Source organism: Schistocerca nitens, unplaced genomic scaffold, assembly GCF_023898315.1.
Source record: "Schistocerca nitens isolate TAMUIC-IGC-003100 unplaced genomic scaffold, iqSchNite1.1 HiC_scaffold_333, whole genome shotgun sequence".
NCBI classification, from domain to species: Eukaryota; Metazoa; Arthropoda; class Insecta; order Orthoptera; family Acrididae; genus Schistocerca; species Schistocerca nitens.
Genome location: NW_026045867.1, coordinates 37,711 through 53,083, shown reverse-complemented (window position 1 = coordinate 53,083; position 15,373 = coordinate 37,711). Strand labels below are relative to the sequence as shown.

Here is a 15,373-nt window from a genome sequence, read left to right as displayed (position 1 = left end):
GCGAGCATCTTTTCGCGCGACCATGCCGAGGCGCGCATGGCAACAGTCACAAACCATTGCTTTTGGTCTCGTTGTTACTGGGGTAGGAGGGAAACCAAACCTGTAAGTAGTAATATTTATTTACTTATTTTGCTACTAAAGACCTGCTGCCTGTCATTATATAGCAGGTCGTACATTGTGTGACTTTATATGTTACATCATACGAAATTCAGTTTTACTACTAGTACATTTTTCTAAAAAAATTAGAAAGGAACTGCAAGTAGTAATAACGGGAAGTGAACATTTTCACGCTGAGTCGTTGAAGCCTTGTGCATAACGAACTACAAAGTGTTTCGCTCCTTCGCAACCGCAGAGCCGTCAATTTAGCTGTGAACGAAAGTAAATTAAATGCCCCGGGTGAGGATCGAACTCACGACCTTAAGATTATGAGACTTACGCGCTGCCTACTGCGCTACCGAGGCAGGTGATCGCCGCACCCTCTGGAATCTCTGTAAGTACCGAATACCAGTGGAGGAGAGTCTATCTGCACTTCCTGGCTAACTTTTTTCCGTTGCTACACGTGCATTCCCGGCGCGACAGGCAACTTGCTATGCTAGGCCGACGCCAGTACGTACAATAGCACGCAAGCGCCCAAACGACAAGTCGTGCGCGCTGCATGTTTGGTTCTTTCCACACGGAATCCCGCGGTTCATTCTCATGGCTCACGCAGTTCGAGTGCGAAACACACGCGGCACCATTATCGGAGAAAAAAGAAAATGATGCATCGGCCGGGAATCGAACCCGGGCCGCCCGCGTGGCAGGCGAGCATTCTACCACTGAACCACCGATGCTCAGCTAGTTAACAGCTTCCTGGTGCTTTCCGCGGAGACGTCTGAAGGGAAAGTGGGACTACCGTCCAGCGCCGTCGCATCCTCTCGAGAGAATGCTACAGACGCTGAATCCTGCACTGCACTGCTTAAAAATGACGCCAGAATGCGATCGTCTAAGTACTCATGCGGCGCACGCACGCGACGACTCTTGCCAAAGGACGCGAAATGTGCGTCGAGACGCTGTCTGGGTGCGCTCGCCCACCCCGTAATGCGCCTACAGCTACGACCACCTTGAGCCGCCGCCGACAGGCGGGAAGCAGACACAGCGCGGCGTGCGCGGAAGGAAACTGTGCGGTGGTGGTGTAATGGTCAGCATAGTTGCCTTCCAAGCAGTTGATCCGGGTTCGATTCCCGGCCACCGCAGCCGGCTTTTTACTTTTGCGTACGAGTACTTTTGCCACGCGTCCTTAAATTAATGTTTCTTTCCCCCTCTTAGTCGCTGCAGGCCACCCTATAGTGTGTGCGTCGATTCCCCTTGAGTCTCGACTTGTCTCGACTTTGCTCGGCTGACGCGAGAGCTGACGCTCTCCAATCGGCCTATATCAAAAGGACAAGCACGCGAAACGACTGAGAGAGGTATGGCGAGGCGGGCACAACATTACTTATGCCTCAGGTAAAGACCCGCTGCCTGTTATCATTGTGTGATTATACATGTTCTGTCATACAAATTCAGTTTTATTACTAGTACATTCATTCCTTCCTTCCTTCCTTCCATCCTTCCTTTCTTTCTTTGTTGCGTGTTTTACAACACGCTCCTTCATTACACTGTGGCCGCACGGCGCGACTTGGCATACCGAGAGGCAAAACGTGGCGCCAGTGCCCATGACCGAATAGCGCTGCAGCTCCGAAAGCGAAGAGGAAAGAGAAATACGAATTGAAACTGTCGACAGTGCCCTGCGTTCGCAGGCGGTCACCCGCCCAAGCACTGACAACGCCCAGCGTCGCGCAGTAGCGGTGATCGGACGAGAAACTGTGTGTTCAGCGTGCTGTGACCAGTGAAGTGTTTTAGCGCGTCCCGACACGTCGCGTTCGGGTCCCCTAGCAGCTCCCACAACAATGTGACGATTTCTTTGTCACCATGCTTCCCCGGGGAAATCGGCGTTGCCTTTTTGAAATAGTAAAATCGTAGTGGCCCGTGGGGGGATCGAACCCACGACCTTCGCGTTATTAGCACGACGCTCTAACCAACTGAGCTAACGGGCCTCGGTGCAAAGAGACTTCCATCGCTTTGCGGCAATTGCTGTGCGTATTGCCATGTAACATTTCTATGCAGCAGTCCAACAGTGGACCAGCGTCTCTCCTCCCTTTATTCCGCTGCTCTTAGTAATTTCATTGCGTGCCCGTTTCTCTCGACTGTTTTCGGCTGACGTTTGCGAACCAGTAGCTATAATGCGAGGAGGACGTGAAACAGCATTTCGCACGGTCAAAACTTGTCGTGATTTGTTCCGAAAAAATTCCGTTCCGGTACCGGGAATCGAACCCGGGCCTCCTGGGTGAAAGCCAGGTATCCTAGCCACTAGACCACACCGGACGCGCGCATATTCCATCGTGCTTACACGCCGTCCACTCGCTCTCCGTGTCGCACTTTCCCTGTTTGCGAGCATCTTTTCGCGCGACCATGCCGAGGCGCGCATGGCAACAGTCACAAACCATTGCTTTTGGTCTCGTTGTTACTGGGGTAGGAGGGAAACCAAACCTGTAAGTAGTAATATTTATTTACTTATTTTGCTACTAAAGACCTGCTGCCTGTCATTATATAGCAGGTCGTACATTGTGTGACTTTATATGTTACATCATACGAAATTCAGTTTTACTACTAGTACATTTTTCTAAAAAAATTAGAAAGGAACTGCAAGTAGTAATAACGGGAAGTGAACATTTTCACGCTGAGTCGTTGAAGCCTTGTGCATAACGAACTACAAAGTGTTTCGCTCCTTCGCAACCGCAGAGCCGTCAATTTAGCTGTGAACGAAAGTAAATTAAATGCCCCGGGTGAGGATCGAACTCACGACCTTAAGATTATGAGACTTACGCGCTGCCTACTGCGCTACCGAGGCAGGTGATCGCCGCACCCTCTGGAATCTCTGTAAGTACCGAATACCAGTGGAGGAGAGTCTATCTGCACTTCCTGGCTAACTTTTTTCCGTTGCTACACGTGCATTCCCGGCGCGACAGGCAACTTGCTATGCTAGGCCGACGCCAGTACGTACAATAGCACGCAAGCGCCCAAACGACAAGTCGTGCGCGCTGCATGTTTGGTTCTTTCCACACGGAATCCCGCGGTTCATTCTCATGGCTCACGCAGTTCGAGTGCGAAACACACGCGGCACCATTATCGGAGAAAAAAGAAAATGATGCATCGGCCGGGAATCGAACCCGGGCCGCCCGCGTGGCAGGCGAGCATTCTACCACTGAACCACCGATGCTCAGCTAGTTAACAGCTTCCTGGTGCTTTCCGCGGAGACGTCTGAAGGGAAAGTGGGACTACCGTCCAGCGCCGTCGCATCCTCTCGAGAGAATGCTACAGACGCTGAATCCTGCACTGCACTGCTTAAAAATGACGCCAGAATGCGATCGTCTAAGTACTCATGCGGCGCACGCACGCGACGACTCTTGCCAAAGGACGCGAAATGTGCGTCGAGACGCTGTCTGGGTGCGCTCGCCCACCCCGTAATGCGCCTACAGCTACGACCACCTTGAGCCGCCGCCGACAGGCGGGAAGCAGACACAGCGCGGCGTGCGCGGAAGGAAACTGTGCGGTGGTGGTGTAATGGTCAGCATAGTTGCCTTCCAAGCAGTTGATCCGGGTTCGATTCCCGGCCACCGCAGCCGGCTTTTTACTTTTGCGTACGAGTACTTTTGCCACGCGTCCTTAAATTAATGTTTCTTTCCCCCTCTTAGTCGCTGCAGGCCACCCTATAGTGTGTGCGTCGATTCCCCTTGAGTCTCGACTTGTCTCGACTTTGCTCGGCTGACGCGAGAGCTGACGCTCTCCAATCGGCCTATATCAAAAGGACAAGCACGCGAAACGACTGAGAGAGGTATGGCGAGGCGGGCACAACATTACTTATGCCTCAGGTAAAGACCCGCTGCCTGTTATCATTGTGTGATTATACATGTTCTGTCATACAAATTCAGTTTTATTACTAGTACATTCATTCCTTCCTTCCTTCCTTCCATCCTTCCTTTCTTTCTTTGTTGCGTGTTTTACAACACGCTCCTTCATTACACTGTGGCCGCACGGCGCGACTTGGCATACCGAGAGGCAAAACGTGGCGCCAGTGCCCATGACCGAATAGCGCTGCAGCTCCGAAAGCGAAGAGGAAAGAGAAATACGAATTGAAACTGTCGACAGTGCCCTGCGTTCGCAGGCGGTCACCCGCCCAAGCACTGACAACGCCCAGCGTCGCGCAGTAGCGGTGATCGGACGAGAAACTGTGTGTTCAGCGTGCTGTGACCAGTGAAGTGTTTTAGCGCGTCCCGACACGTCGCGTTCGGGTCCCCTAGCAGCTCCCACAACAATGTGACGATTTCTTTGTCACCATGCTTCCCCGGGGAAATCGGCGTTGCCTTTTTGAAATAGTAAAATCGTAGTGGCCCGTGGGGGGATCGAACCCACGACCTTCGCGTTATTAGCACGACGCTCTAACCAACTGAGCTAACGGGCCTCGGTGCAAAGAGACTTCCATCGCTTTGCGGCAATTGCTGTGCGTATTGCCATGTAACATTTCTATGCAGCAGTCCAACAGTGGACCAGCGTCTCTCCTCCCTTTATTCCGCTGCTCTTAGTAATTTCATTGCGTGCCCGTTTCTCTCGACTGTTTTCGGCTGACGTTTGCGAACCAGTAGCTATAATGCGAGGAGGACGTGAAACAGCATTTCGCACGGTCAAAACTTGTCGTGATTTGTTCCGAAAAAATTCCGTTCCGGTACCGGGAATCGAACCCGGGCCTCCTGGGTGAAAGCCAGGTATCCTAGCCACTAGACCACACCGGACGCGCGCATATTCCATCGTGCTTACACGCCGTCCACTCGCTCTCCGTGTCGCACTTTCCCTGTTTGCGAGCATCTTTTCGCGCGACCATGCCGAGGCGCGCATGGCAACAGTCACAAACCATTGCTTTTGGTCTCGTTGTTACTGGGGTAGGAGGGAAACCAAACCTGTAAGTAGTAATATTTATTTACTTATTTTGCTACTAAAGACCTGCTGCCTGTCATTATATAGCAGGTCGTACATTGTGTGACTTTATATGTTACATCATACGAAATTCAGTTTTACTACTAGTACATTTTTCTAAAAAAATTAGAAAGGAACTGCAAGTAGTAATAACGGGAAGTGAACATTTTCACGCTGAGTCGTTGAAGCCTTGTGCATAACGAACTACAAAGTGTTTCGCTCCTTCGCAACCGCAGAGCCGTCAATTTAGCTGTGAACGAAAGTAAATTAAATGCCCCGGGTGAGGATCGAACTCACGACCTTAAGATTATGAGACTTACGCGCTGCCTACTGCGCTACCGAGGCAGGTGATCGCCGCACCCTCTGGAATCTCTGTAAGTACCGAATACCAGTGGAGGAGAGTCTATCTGCACTTCCTGGCTAACTTTTTTCCGTTGCTACACGTGCATTCCCGGCGCGACAGGCAACTTGCTATGCTAGGCCGACGCCAGTACGTACAATAGCACGCAAGCGCCCAAACGACAAGTCGTGCGCGCTGCATGTTTGGTTCTTTCCACACGGAATCCCGCGGTTCATTCTCATGGCTCACGCAGTTCGAGTGCGAAACACACGCGGCACCATTATCGGAGAAAAAAGAAAATGATGCATCGGCCGGGAATCGAACCCGGGCCGCCCGCGTGGCAGGCGAGCATTCTACCACTGAACCACCGATGCTCAGCTAGTTAACAGCTTCCTGGTGCTTTCCGCGGAGACGCCTGAAGGGAAAGTGGGACTACCGTCCAGCGCCGTCGCATCCTCTCGAGAGAATGCTACAGACGCTGAATCCTGCACTGCACTGCTTAAAAATGACGCCAGAATGCGATCGTCTAAGTACTCGTGCGGCGCACGCACGCGACGACTCTTGCCAAAGGACGCGAAATGTGCGTCGAGACGCTGTCTGGGTGCGCTCGCCCACCCCGTAATGCGCCTACAGCTACGACCACCTTGAGCCGCCGCCGACAGGCGGGAAGCAGACACAGCGCGGCGTGCGCGGAAGGAAACTGTGCGGTGGTGGTGTAATGGTCAGCATAGTTGCCTTCCAAGCAGTTGATCCGGGTTCGATTCCCGGCCACCGCAGCCGGCTTTTTACTTTTGCGTACGAGTACTTTTGCCACGCGTCCTTAAATTAATGTTTCTTTCCCCCTCTTAGTCGCTGCAGGCCACCCTATAGTGTGTGCGTCGATTCCCCTTGAGTCTCGACTTGTCTCGACTTTGCTCGGCTGACGCGAGAGCTGACGCTCTCCAATCGGCCTATATCAAAAGGACAAGCACGCGAAACGACTGAGAGAGGTATGGCGAGGCGGGCACAACATTACTTATGCCTCAGGTAAAGACCCGCTGCCTGTTATCATTGTGTGATTATACATGTTCTGTCATACAAATTCAGTTTTATTACTAGTACATTCATTCCTTCCTTCCTTCCTTCCATCCTTCCTTTCTTTCTTTGTTGCGTGTTTTACAACACGCTCCTTCATTACACTGTGGCCGCACGGCGCGACTTGGCATACCGAGAGGCAAAACGTGGCGCCAGTGCCCATGACCGAATAGCGCTGCAGCTCCGAAAGCGAAGAGGAAAGAGAAATACGAATTGAAACTGTCGACAGTGCCCTGCGTTCGCAGGCGGTCACCCGCCCAAGCACTGACAACGCCCAGCGTCGCGCAGTAGCGGTGATCGGACGAGAAACTGTGTGTTCAGCGTGCTGTGACCAGTGAAGTGTTTTAGCGCGTCCCGACACGTCGCGTTCGGGTCCCCTAGCAGCTCCCACAACAATGTGACGATTTCTTTGTGACCATGCTTCCCCGGGGAAATCGGCGTTGCCTTTTTGAAATAGTAAAATCGTAGTGGCCCGTGGGGGGATCGAACCCACGACCTTCGCGTTATTAGCACGACGCTCTAACCAACTGAGCTAACGGGCCTCGGTGCAAAGAGACTTCCATCGCTTTGCGGCAATTGCTGTGCGTATTGCCATGTAACATTTCTATGCAGCAGTCCAACAGTGGACCAGCGTCTCTCCTCCCTTTATTCCGCTGCTCTTAGTAATTTCATTGCGTGCCCGTTTCTCTCGACTGTTTTCGGCTGACGTTTGCGAACCAGTAGCTATAATGCGAGGAGGACGTGAAACAGCATTTCGCACGGTCAAAACTTGTCGTGATTTGTTCCGAAAAAATTCCGTTCCGGTACCGGGAATCGAACCCGGGCCTCCTGGGTGAAAGCCAGGTATCCTAGCCACTAGACCACACCGGACGCGCGCATATTCCATCGTGCTTACACGCCGTCCACTCGCTCTCCGTGTCGCACTTTCCCTGTTTGCGAGCATCTTTTCGCGCGACCATGCCGAGGCGCGCATGGCAACAGTCACAAACCATTGCTTTTGGTCTCGTTGTTACTGGGGTAGGAGGGAAACCAAACCTGTAAGTAGTAATATTTATTTACTTATTTTGCTACTAAAGACCTGCTGCCTGTCATTATATAGCAGGTCGTACATTGTGTGACTTTATATGTTACATCATACGAAATTCAGTTTTACTACTAGTACATTTTTCTAAAAAAATTAGAAAGGAACTGCAAGTAGTAATAACGGGAAGTGAACATTTTCACGCTGAGTCGTTGAAGCCTTGTGCATAACGAACTACAAAGTGTTTCGCTCCTTCGCAACCGCAGAGCCGTCAATTTAGCTGTGAACGAAAGTAAATTAAATGCCCCGGGTGAGGATCGAACTCACGACCTTAAGATTATGAGACTTACGCGCTGCCTACTGCGCTACCGAGGCAGGTGATCGCCGCACCCTCTGGAATCTCTGTAAGTACCGAATACCAGTGGAGGAGAGTCTATCTGCACTTCCTGGCTAACTTTTTTCCGTTGCTACACGTGCATTCCCGGCGCGACAGGCAACTTGCTATGCTAGGCCGACGCCAGTACGTACAATAGCACGCAAGCGCCCAAACGACAAGTCGTGCGCGCTGCATGTTTGGTTCTTTCCACACGGAATCCCGCGGTTCATTCTCATGGCTCACGCAGTTCGAGTGCGAAACACACGCGGCACCATTATCGGAGAAAAAAGAAAATGATGCATCGGCCGGGAATCGAACCCGGGCCGCCCGCGTGGCAGGCGAGCATTCTACCACTGAACCACCGATGCTCAACTAGTTAACAGCTTCCTGGTGCTTTCCGCGGAGACGCCTGAAGGGAAAGTGGGACTACCGTCCAGCGCCGTCGCATCCTCTCGAGAGAATGCTACAGACGCTGAATCCTGCACTGCACTGCTTAAAAATGACGCCAGAATGCGATCGTCTAAGTACTCGTGCGGCGCACGCACGCGACGACTCTTGCCAAAGGACGCGAAATGTGCGTCGAGACGCTGTCTGGGTGCGCTCGCCCACCCCGTAATGCGCCTACAGCTACGACCACCTTGAGCCGCCGCCGACAGGCGGGAAGCAGACACAGCGCGGCGTGCGCGGAAGGAAACTGTGCGGTGGTGGTGTAATGGTCAGCATAGTTGCCTTCCAAGCAGTTGATCCGGGTTCGATTCCCGGCCACCGCAGCCGGCTTTTTACTTTTGCGTACGAGTACTTTTGCCACGCGTCCTTAAATTAATGTTTCTTTCCCCCTCTTAGTCGCTGCAGGCCACCCTATAGTGTGTGCGTCGATTCCCCTTGAGTCTCGACTTGTCTCGACTTTGCTCGGCTGACGCGAGAGCTGACGCTCTCCAATCGGCCTATATCAAAAGGACAAGCACGCGAAACGACTGAGAGAGGTATGGCGAGGCGGGCACAACATTACTTATGCCTCAGGTAAAGACCCGCTGCCTGTTATCATTGTGTGATTATACATGTTCTGTCATACAAATTCAGTTTTATTACTAGTACATTCATTCCTTCCTTCCTTCCTTCCATCCTTCCTTTCTTTCTTTGTTGCGTGTTTTACAACACGCTCCTTCATTACACTGTGGCCGCACGGCGCGACTTGGCATACCGAGAGGCAAAACGTGGCGCCAGTGCCCATGACCGAATAGCGCTGCAGCTCCGAAAGCGAAGAGGAAAGAGAAATACGAATTGAAACTGTCGACAGTGCCCTGCGTTCGCAGGCGGTCACCCGCCCAAGCACTGACAACGCCCAGCGTCGCGCAGTAGCGGTGATCGGACGAGAAACTGTGTGTTCAGCGTGCTGTGACCAGTGAAGTGTTTTAGCGCGTCCCGACACGTCGCGTTCGGGTCCCCTAGCAGCTCCCACAACAATGTGACGATTTCTTTGTCACCATGCTTCCCCGGGGAAATCGGCGTTGCCTTTTTGAAATAGTAAAATCGTAGTGGCCCGTGGGGGGATCGAACCCACGACCTTCGCGTTATTAGCACGACGCTCTAACCAACTGAGCTAACGGGCCTCGGTGCAAAGAGACTTCCATCGCTTTGCGGCAATTGCTGTGCGTATTGCCATGTAACATTTCTATGCAGCAGTCCAACAGTGGACCAGCGTCTCTCCTCCCTTTATTCCGCTGCTCTTAGTAATTTCATTGCGTGCCCGTTTCTCTCGACTGTTTTCGGCTGACGTTTGCGAACCAGTAGCTATAATGCGAGGAGGACGTGAAACAGCATTTCGCACGGTCAAAACTTGTCGTGATTTGTTCCGAAAAAATTCCGTTCCGGTACCGGGAATCGAACCCGGGCCTCCTGGGTGAAAGCCAGGTATCCTAGCCACTAGACCACACCGGACGCGCGCATATTCCATCGTGCTTACACGCCGTCCACTCGCTCTCCGTGTCGCACTTTCCCTGTTTGCGAGCATCTTTTCGCGCGACCATGCCGAGGCGCGCATGGCAACAGTCACAAACCATTGCTTTTGGTCTCGTTGTTACTGGGGTAGGAGGGAAACCAAACCTGTAAGTAGTAATATTTATTTACTTATTTTGCTACTAAAGACCTGCTGCCTGTCATTATATAGCAGGTCGTACATTGTGTGACTTTATATGTTACATCATACGAAATTCAGTTTTACTACTAGTACATTTTTCTAAAAAAATTAGAAAGGAACTGCAAGTAGTAATAACGGGAAGTGAACATTTTCACGCTGAGTCGTTGAAGCCTTGTGCATAACGAACTACAAAGTGTTTCGCTCCTTCGCAACCGCAGAGCCGTCAATTTAGCTGTGAACGAAAGTAAATTAAATGCCCCGGGTGAGGATCGAACTCACGACCTTAAGATTATGAGACTTACGCGCTGCCTACTGCGCTACCGAGGCAGGTGATCGCCGCACCCTCTGGAATCTCTGTAAGTACCGAATACCAGTGGAGGAGAGTCTATCTGCACTTCCTGGCTAACTTTTTTCCGTTGCTACACGTGCATTCCCGGCGCGACAGGCAACTTGCTATGCTAGGCCGACGCCAGTACGTACAATAGCACGCAAGCGCCCAAACGACAAGTCGTGCGCGCTGCATGTTTGGTTCTTTCCACACGGAATCCCGCGGTTCATTCTCATGGCTCACGCAGTTCGAGTGCGAAACACACGCGGCACCATTATCGGAGAAAAAAGAAAATGATGCATCGGCCGGGAATCGAACCCGGGCCGCCCGCGTGGCAGGCGAGCATTCTACCACTGAACCACCGATGCTCAGCTAGTTAACAGCTTCCTGGTGCTTTCCGCGGAGACGCCTGAAGGGAAAGTGGGACTACCGTCCAGCGCCGTCGCATCCTCTCGAGAGAATGCTACAGACGCTGAATCCTGCACTGCACTGCTTAAAAATGACGCCAGAATGCGATCGTCTAAGTACTCATGCGGCGCACGCACGCGACGACTCTTGCCAAAGGACGCGAAATGTGCGTCGAGACGCTGTCTGGGTGCGCTCGCCCACCCCGTAATGCGCCTACAGCTACGACCACCTTGAGCCGCCGCCGACAGGCGGGAAGCAGACACAGCGCGGCGTGCGCGGAAGGAAACTGTGCGGTGGTGGTGTAATGGTCAGCATAGTTGCCTTCCAAGCAGTTGATCCGGGTTCGATTCCCGGCCACCGCAGCCGGCTTTTTACTTTTGCGTACGAGTACTTTTGCCACGCGTCCTTAAATTAATGTTTCTTTCCCCCTCTTAGTCGCTGCAGGCCACCCTATAGTGTGTGCGTCGATTCCCCTTGAGTCTCGACTTGTCTCGACTTTGCTCGGCTGACGCGAGAGCTGACGCTCTCCAATCGGCCTATATCAAAAGGACAAGCACGCGAAACGACTGAGAGAGGTATGGCGAGGCGGGCACAACATTACTTATGCCTCAGGTAAAGACCCGCTGCCTGTTATCATTGTGTGATTATACATGTTCTGTCATACAAATTCAGTTTTATTACTAGTACATTCATTCCTTCCTTCCTTCCTTCCATCCTTCCTTTCTTTCTTTGTTGCGTGTTTTACAACACGCTCCTTCATTACACTGTGGCCGCACGGCGCGACTTGGCATACCGAGAGGCAAAACGTGGCGCCAGTGCCCATGACCGAATAGCGCTGCAGCTCCGAAAGCGAAGAGGAAAGAGAAATACGAATTGAAACTGTCGACAGTGCCCTGCGTTCGCAGGCGGTCACCCGCCCAAGCACTGACAACGCCCAGCGTCGCGCAGTAGCGGTGATCGGACGAGAAACTGTGTGTTCAGCGTGCTGTGACCAGTGAAGTGTTTTAGCGCGTCCCGACACGTCGCGTTCGGGTCCCCTAGCAGCTCCCACAACAATGTGACGATTTCTTTGTCACCATGCTTCCCCGGGGAAATCGGCGTTGCCTTTTTGAAATAGTAAAATCGTAGTGGCCCGTGGGGGGATCGAACCCACGACCTTCGCGTTATTAGCACGACGCTCTAACCAACTGAGCTAACGGGCCTCGGTGCAAAGAGACTTCCATCGCTTTGCGGCAATTGCTGTGCGTATTGCCATGTAACATTTCTATGCAGCAGTCCAACAGTGGACCAGCGTCTCTCCTCCCTTTATTCCGCTGCTCTTAGTAATTTCATTGCGTGCCCGTTTCTCTCGACTGTTTTCGGCTGACGTTTGCGAACCAGTAGCTATAATGCGAGGAGGACGTGAAACAGCATTTCGCACGGTCAAAACTTGTCGTGATTTGTTCCGAAAAAATTCCGTTCCGGTACCGGGAATCGAACCCGGGCCTCCTGGGTGAAAGCCAGGTATCCTAGCCACTAGACCACACCGGACGCGCGCATATTCCATCGTGCTTACACGCCGTCCACTCGCTCTCCGTGTCGCACTTTCCCTGTTTGCGAGCATCTTTTCGCGCGACCATGCCGAGGCGCGCATGGCAACAGTCACAAACCATTGCTTTTGGTCTCGTTGTTACTGGGGTAGGAGGGAAACCAAACCTGTAAGTAGTAATATTTATTTACTTATTTTGCTACTAAAGACCTGCTGCCTGTCATTATATAGCAGGTCGTACATTGTGTGACTTTATATGTTACATCATACGAAATTCAGTTTTACTACTAGTACATTTTTCTAAAAAAATTAGAAAGGAACTGCAAGTAGTAATAACGGGAAGTGAACATTTTCACGCTGAGTCGTTGAAGCCTTGTGCATAACGAACTACAAAGTGTTTCGCTCCTTCGCAACCGCAGAGCCGTCAATTTAGCTGTGAACGAAAGTAAATTAAATGCCCCGGGTGAGGATCGAACTCACGACCTTAAGATTATGAGACTTACGCGCTGCCTACTGCGCTACCGAGGCAGGTGATCGCCGCACCCTCTGGAATCTCTGTAAGTACCGAATACCAGTGGAGGAGAGTCTATCTGCACTTCCTGGCTAACTTTTTTCCGTTGCTACACGTGCATTCCCGGCGCGACAGGCAACTTGCTATGCTAGGCCGACGCCAGTACGTACAATAGCACGCAAGCGCCCAAACGACAAGTCGTGCGCGCTGCATGTTTGGTTCTTTCCACACGGAATCCCGCGGTTCATTCTCATGGCTCACGCAGTTCGAGTGCGAAACACATGCGGCACCATTATCGGAGAAAAAAGAAAATGATGCATCGGCCGGGAATCGAACCCGGGCCGCCCGCGTGGCAGGCGAGCATTCTACCACTGAACCACCGATGCTCAGCTAGTTAACAGCTTCCTGGTGCTTTCCGCGGAGACGCCTGAAGGGAAAGTGGGACTACCGTCCAGCGCCGTCGCATCCTCTCGAGAGAATGCTACAGACGCTGAATCCTGCACTGCACTGCTTAAAAATGACGCCAGAATGCGATCGTCTAAGTACTCGTGCGGCGCACGCACGCGACGACTCTTGCCAAAGGACGCGAAATGTGCGTCGAGACGCTGTCTGGGTGCGCTCGCCCACCCCGTAATGCGCCTACAGCTACGACCACCTTGAGCCGCCGCCGACAGGCGGGAAGCAGACACAGCGCGGCGTGCGCGGAAGGAAACTGTGCGGTGGTGGTGTAATGGTCAGCATAGTTGCCTTCCAAGCAGTTGATCCGGGTTCGATTCCCGGCCACCGCAGCCGGCTTTTTACTTTTGCGTACGAGTACTTTTGCCACGCGTCCTTAAATTAATGTTTCTTTCCCCCTCTTAGTCGCTGCAGGCCACCCTATAGTGTGTGCGTCGATTCCCCTTGAGTCTCGACTTGTCTCGACTTTGCTCGGCTGACGCGAGAGCTGACGCTCTCCAATCGGCCTATATCAAAAGGACAAGCACGCGAAACGACTGAGAGAGGTATGGCGAGGCGGGCACAACATTACTTATGCCTCAGGTAAAGACCCGCTGCCTGTTATCATTGTGTGATTATACATGTTCTGTCATACAAATTCAGTTTTATTACTAGTACATTCATTCCTTCCTTCCTTCCTTCCATCCTTCCTTTCTTTCTTTGTTGCGTGTTTTACAACACGCTCCTTCATTACACTGTGGCCGCACGGCGCGACTTGGCATACCGAGAGGCAAAACGTGGCGCCAGTGCCCATGACCGAATAGCGCTGCAGCTCCGAAAGCGAAGAGGAAAGAGAAATACGAATTGAAACTGTCGACAGTGCCCTGCGTTCGCAGGCGGTCACCCGCCCAAGCACTGACAACGCCCAGCGTCGCGCAGTAGCGGTGATCGGACGAGAAACTGTGTGTTCAGCGTGCTGTGACCAGTGAAGTGTTTTAGCGCGTCCCGACACGTCGCGTTCGGGTCCCCTAGCAGCTCCCACAACAATGTGACGATTTCTTTGTCACCATGCTTCCCCGGGGAAATCGGCGTTGCCTTTTTGAAATAGTAAAATCGTAGTGGCCCGTGGGGGGATCGAACCCACGACCTTCGCGTTATTAGCACGACGCTCTAACCAACTGAGCTAACGGGCCTCGGTGCAAAGAGACTTCCATCGCTTTGCGGCAATTGCTGTGCGTATTGCCATGTAACATTTCTATGCAGCAGTCCAACAGTGGACCAGCGTCTCTCCTCCCTTTATTCCGCTGCTCTTAGTAATTTCATTGCGTGCCCGTTTCTCTCGACTGTTTTCGGCTGACGTTTGCGAACCAGTAGCTATAATGCGAGGAGGACGTGAAACAGCATTTCGCACGGTCAAAACTTGTCGTGATTTGTTCCGAAAAAATTCCGTTCCGGTACCGGGAATCGAACCCGGGCCTCCTGGGTGAAAGCCAGGTATCCTAGCCACTAGACCACACCGGACGCGCGCATATTCCATCGTGCTTACACGCCGTCCACTCGCTCTCCGTGTCGCACTTTCCCTGTTTGCGAGCATCTTTTCGCGCGACCATGCCGAGGCGCGCATGGCAACAGTCACAAACCATTGCTTTTGGTCTCGTTGTTACTGGGGTAGGAGGGAAACCAAACCTGTAAGTAGTAATATTTATTTACTTATTTTGCTACTAAAGACCTGCTGCCTGTCATTATATAGCAGGTCGTACATTGTGTGACTTTATATGTTACATCATACGAAATTCAGTTTTACTACTAGTACATTTTTCTAAAAAAATTAGAAAGGAACTGCAAGTAGTAATAACGGGAAGTGAACATTTTCACGCTGAGTCGTTGAAGCCTTGTGCATAACGAACTACAAAGTGTTTCGCTCCTTCGCAACCGCAGAGCCGTCAATTTAGCTGTGAACGAAAGTAAATTAAATGCCCCGGGTGAGGATCGAACTCACGACCTTAAGATTATGAGACTTACGCGCTGCCTACTGCGCTACCGAGGCAGGTGATCGCCGCACCCTCTGGAATCTCTGTAAGTACCGAATACCAGTGGAGGAGAGTCTATCTGCACTTCCTGGCTAACTTTTTTCCGTTGCTACACGTGCATTCCCGGCGCGACAGGCAA

At 52.0% G+C, this 15,373-nt stretch overlaps 31 non-coding genes across 31 annotated transcripts; 6 read left to right on the top strand and 25 right to left on the bottom strand.

The window, feature by feature from the left end:
- Positions 1–388: 388 nt before the first annotated feature.
- Trnam-cau (transfer RNA methionine (anticodon CAU)) lies at positions 389–461 on the bottom strand. Its single transcript has one exon. It is a non-coding gene; the product is annotated as a tRNA-Met (tRNA).
- Positions 462–759: 298 nt separating this feature from the next.
- Positions 760–830, bottom strand: Trnag-gcc (transfer RNA glycine (anticodon GCC)). The gene has a single exon. It is a non-coding gene; the product is annotated as a tRNA-Gly (tRNA).
- Positions 831–1,160: 330 nt separating this feature from the next.
- Positions 1,161–1,232, top strand: Trnag-ucc (transfer RNA glycine (anticodon UCC)). The gene has a single exon. It is a non-coding gene; the product is annotated as a tRNA-Gly (tRNA).
- A 766-nt stretch (positions 1,233–1,998) lies between these two features.
- Trnai-aau (transfer RNA isoleucine (anticodon AAU)) lies at positions 1,999–2,072 on the bottom strand. Its single transcript has one exon. It is a non-coding gene; the product is annotated as a tRNA-Ile (tRNA).
- A 256-nt stretch (positions 2,073–2,328) lies between these two features.
- Positions 2,329–2,400, bottom strand: Trnae-uuc (transfer RNA glutamic acid (anticodon UUC)). Its single transcript has one exon. It is a non-coding gene; the product is annotated as a tRNA-Glu (tRNA).
- Positions 2,401–2,853: 453 nt separating this feature from the next.
- On the bottom strand, positions 2,854–2,926 carry Trnam-cau (transfer RNA methionine (anticodon CAU)). The gene has a single exon. It is a non-coding gene; the product is annotated as a tRNA-Met (tRNA).
- Positions 2,927–3,224: 298 nt separating this feature from the next.
- On the bottom strand, positions 3,225–3,295 carry Trnag-gcc (transfer RNA glycine (anticodon GCC)). The gene has a single exon. It is a non-coding gene; the product is annotated as a tRNA-Gly (tRNA).
- A 330-nt stretch (positions 3,296–3,625) lies between these two features.
- Positions 3,626–3,697, top strand: Trnag-ucc (transfer RNA glycine (anticodon UCC)). Its single transcript has one exon. It is a non-coding gene; the product is annotated as a tRNA-Gly (tRNA).
- Positions 3,698–4,463: 766 nt separating this feature from the next.
- On the bottom strand, positions 4,464–4,537 carry Trnai-aau (transfer RNA isoleucine (anticodon AAU)). Its single transcript has one exon. It is a non-coding gene; the product is annotated as a tRNA-Ile (tRNA).
- Positions 4,538–4,793: 256 nt separating this feature from the next.
- Positions 4,794–4,865, bottom strand: Trnae-uuc (transfer RNA glutamic acid (anticodon UUC)). Its single transcript has one exon. It is a non-coding gene; the product is annotated as a tRNA-Glu (tRNA).
- Positions 4,866–5,318: 453 nt separating this feature from the next.
- Positions 5,319–5,391, bottom strand: Trnam-cau (transfer RNA methionine (anticodon CAU)). The gene has a single exon. It is a non-coding gene; the product is annotated as a tRNA-Met (tRNA).
- Positions 5,392–5,689: 298 nt separating this feature from the next.
- Positions 5,690–5,760, bottom strand: Trnag-gcc (transfer RNA glycine (anticodon GCC)). The gene has a single exon. It is a non-coding gene; the product is annotated as a tRNA-Gly (tRNA).
- A 330-nt stretch (positions 5,761–6,090) lies between these two features.
- On the top strand, positions 6,091–6,162 carry Trnag-ucc (transfer RNA glycine (anticodon UCC)). Its single transcript has one exon. It is a non-coding gene; the product is annotated as a tRNA-Gly (tRNA).
- Positions 6,163–6,928: 766 nt separating this feature from the next.
- Trnai-aau (transfer RNA isoleucine (anticodon AAU)) lies at positions 6,929–7,002 on the bottom strand. The gene has a single exon. It is a non-coding gene; the product is annotated as a tRNA-Ile (tRNA).
- A 256-nt stretch (positions 7,003–7,258) lies between these two features.
- Trnae-uuc (transfer RNA glutamic acid (anticodon UUC)) lies at positions 7,259–7,330 on the bottom strand. Its single transcript has one exon. It is a non-coding gene; the product is annotated as a tRNA-Glu (tRNA).
- Positions 7,331–7,783: 453 nt separating this feature from the next.
- On the bottom strand, positions 7,784–7,856 carry Trnam-cau (transfer RNA methionine (anticodon CAU)). The gene has a single exon. It is a non-coding gene; the product is annotated as a tRNA-Met (tRNA).
- Positions 7,857–8,154: 298 nt separating this feature from the next.
- On the bottom strand, positions 8,155–8,225 carry Trnag-gcc (transfer RNA glycine (anticodon GCC)). Its single transcript has one exon. It is a non-coding gene; the product is annotated as a tRNA-Gly (tRNA).
- A 330-nt stretch (positions 8,226–8,555) lies between these two features.
- Positions 8,556–8,627, top strand: Trnag-ucc (transfer RNA glycine (anticodon UCC)). The gene has a single exon. It is a non-coding gene; the product is annotated as a tRNA-Gly (tRNA).
- A 766-nt stretch (positions 8,628–9,393) lies between these two features.
- Positions 9,394–9,467, bottom strand: Trnai-aau (transfer RNA isoleucine (anticodon AAU)). The gene has a single exon. It is a non-coding gene; the product is annotated as a tRNA-Ile (tRNA).
- Positions 9,468–9,723: 256 nt separating this feature from the next.
- On the bottom strand, positions 9,724–9,795 carry Trnae-uuc (transfer RNA glutamic acid (anticodon UUC)). Its single transcript has one exon. It is a non-coding gene; the product is annotated as a tRNA-Glu (tRNA).
- A 453-nt stretch (positions 9,796–10,248) lies between these two features.
- On the bottom strand, positions 10,249–10,321 carry Trnam-cau (transfer RNA methionine (anticodon CAU)). Its single transcript has one exon. It is a non-coding gene; the product is annotated as a tRNA-Met (tRNA).
- Positions 10,322–10,619: 298 nt separating this feature from the next.
- On the bottom strand, positions 10,620–10,690 carry Trnag-gcc (transfer RNA glycine (anticodon GCC)). Its single transcript has one exon. It is a non-coding gene; the product is annotated as a tRNA-Gly (tRNA).
- Positions 10,691–11,020: 330 nt separating this feature from the next.
- On the top strand, positions 11,021–11,092 carry Trnag-ucc (transfer RNA glycine (anticodon UCC)). The gene has a single exon. It is a non-coding gene; the product is annotated as a tRNA-Gly (tRNA).
- Positions 11,093–11,858: 766 nt separating this feature from the next.
- On the bottom strand, positions 11,859–11,932 carry Trnai-aau (transfer RNA isoleucine (anticodon AAU)). Its single transcript has one exon. It is a non-coding gene; the product is annotated as a tRNA-Ile (tRNA).
- Positions 11,933–12,188: 256 nt separating this feature from the next.
- Positions 12,189–12,260, bottom strand: Trnae-uuc (transfer RNA glutamic acid (anticodon UUC)). The gene has a single exon. It is a non-coding gene; the product is annotated as a tRNA-Glu (tRNA).
- A 453-nt stretch (positions 12,261–12,713) lies between these two features.
- On the bottom strand, positions 12,714–12,786 carry Trnam-cau (transfer RNA methionine (anticodon CAU)). The gene has a single exon. It is a non-coding gene; the product is annotated as a tRNA-Met (tRNA).
- Positions 12,787–13,084: 298 nt separating this feature from the next.
- Positions 13,085–13,155, bottom strand: Trnag-gcc (transfer RNA glycine (anticodon GCC)). The gene has a single exon. It is a non-coding gene; the product is annotated as a tRNA-Gly (tRNA).
- Positions 13,156–13,485: 330 nt separating this feature from the next.
- Trnag-ucc (transfer RNA glycine (anticodon UCC)) lies at positions 13,486–13,557 on the top strand. Its single transcript has one exon. It is a non-coding gene; the product is annotated as a tRNA-Gly (tRNA).
- Positions 13,558–14,323: 766 nt separating this feature from the next.
- Positions 14,324–14,397, bottom strand: Trnai-aau (transfer RNA isoleucine (anticodon AAU)). The gene has a single exon. It is a non-coding gene; the product is annotated as a tRNA-Ile (tRNA).
- A 256-nt stretch (positions 14,398–14,653) lies between these two features.
- On the bottom strand, positions 14,654–14,725 carry Trnae-uuc (transfer RNA glutamic acid (anticodon UUC)). The gene has a single exon. It is a non-coding gene; the product is annotated as a tRNA-Glu (tRNA).
- Positions 14,726–15,178: 453 nt separating this feature from the next.
- On the bottom strand, positions 15,179–15,251 carry Trnam-cau (transfer RNA methionine (anticodon CAU)). Its single transcript has one exon. It is a non-coding gene; the product is annotated as a tRNA-Met (tRNA).
- Positions 15,252–15,373: the final 122 nt, after the last annotated feature.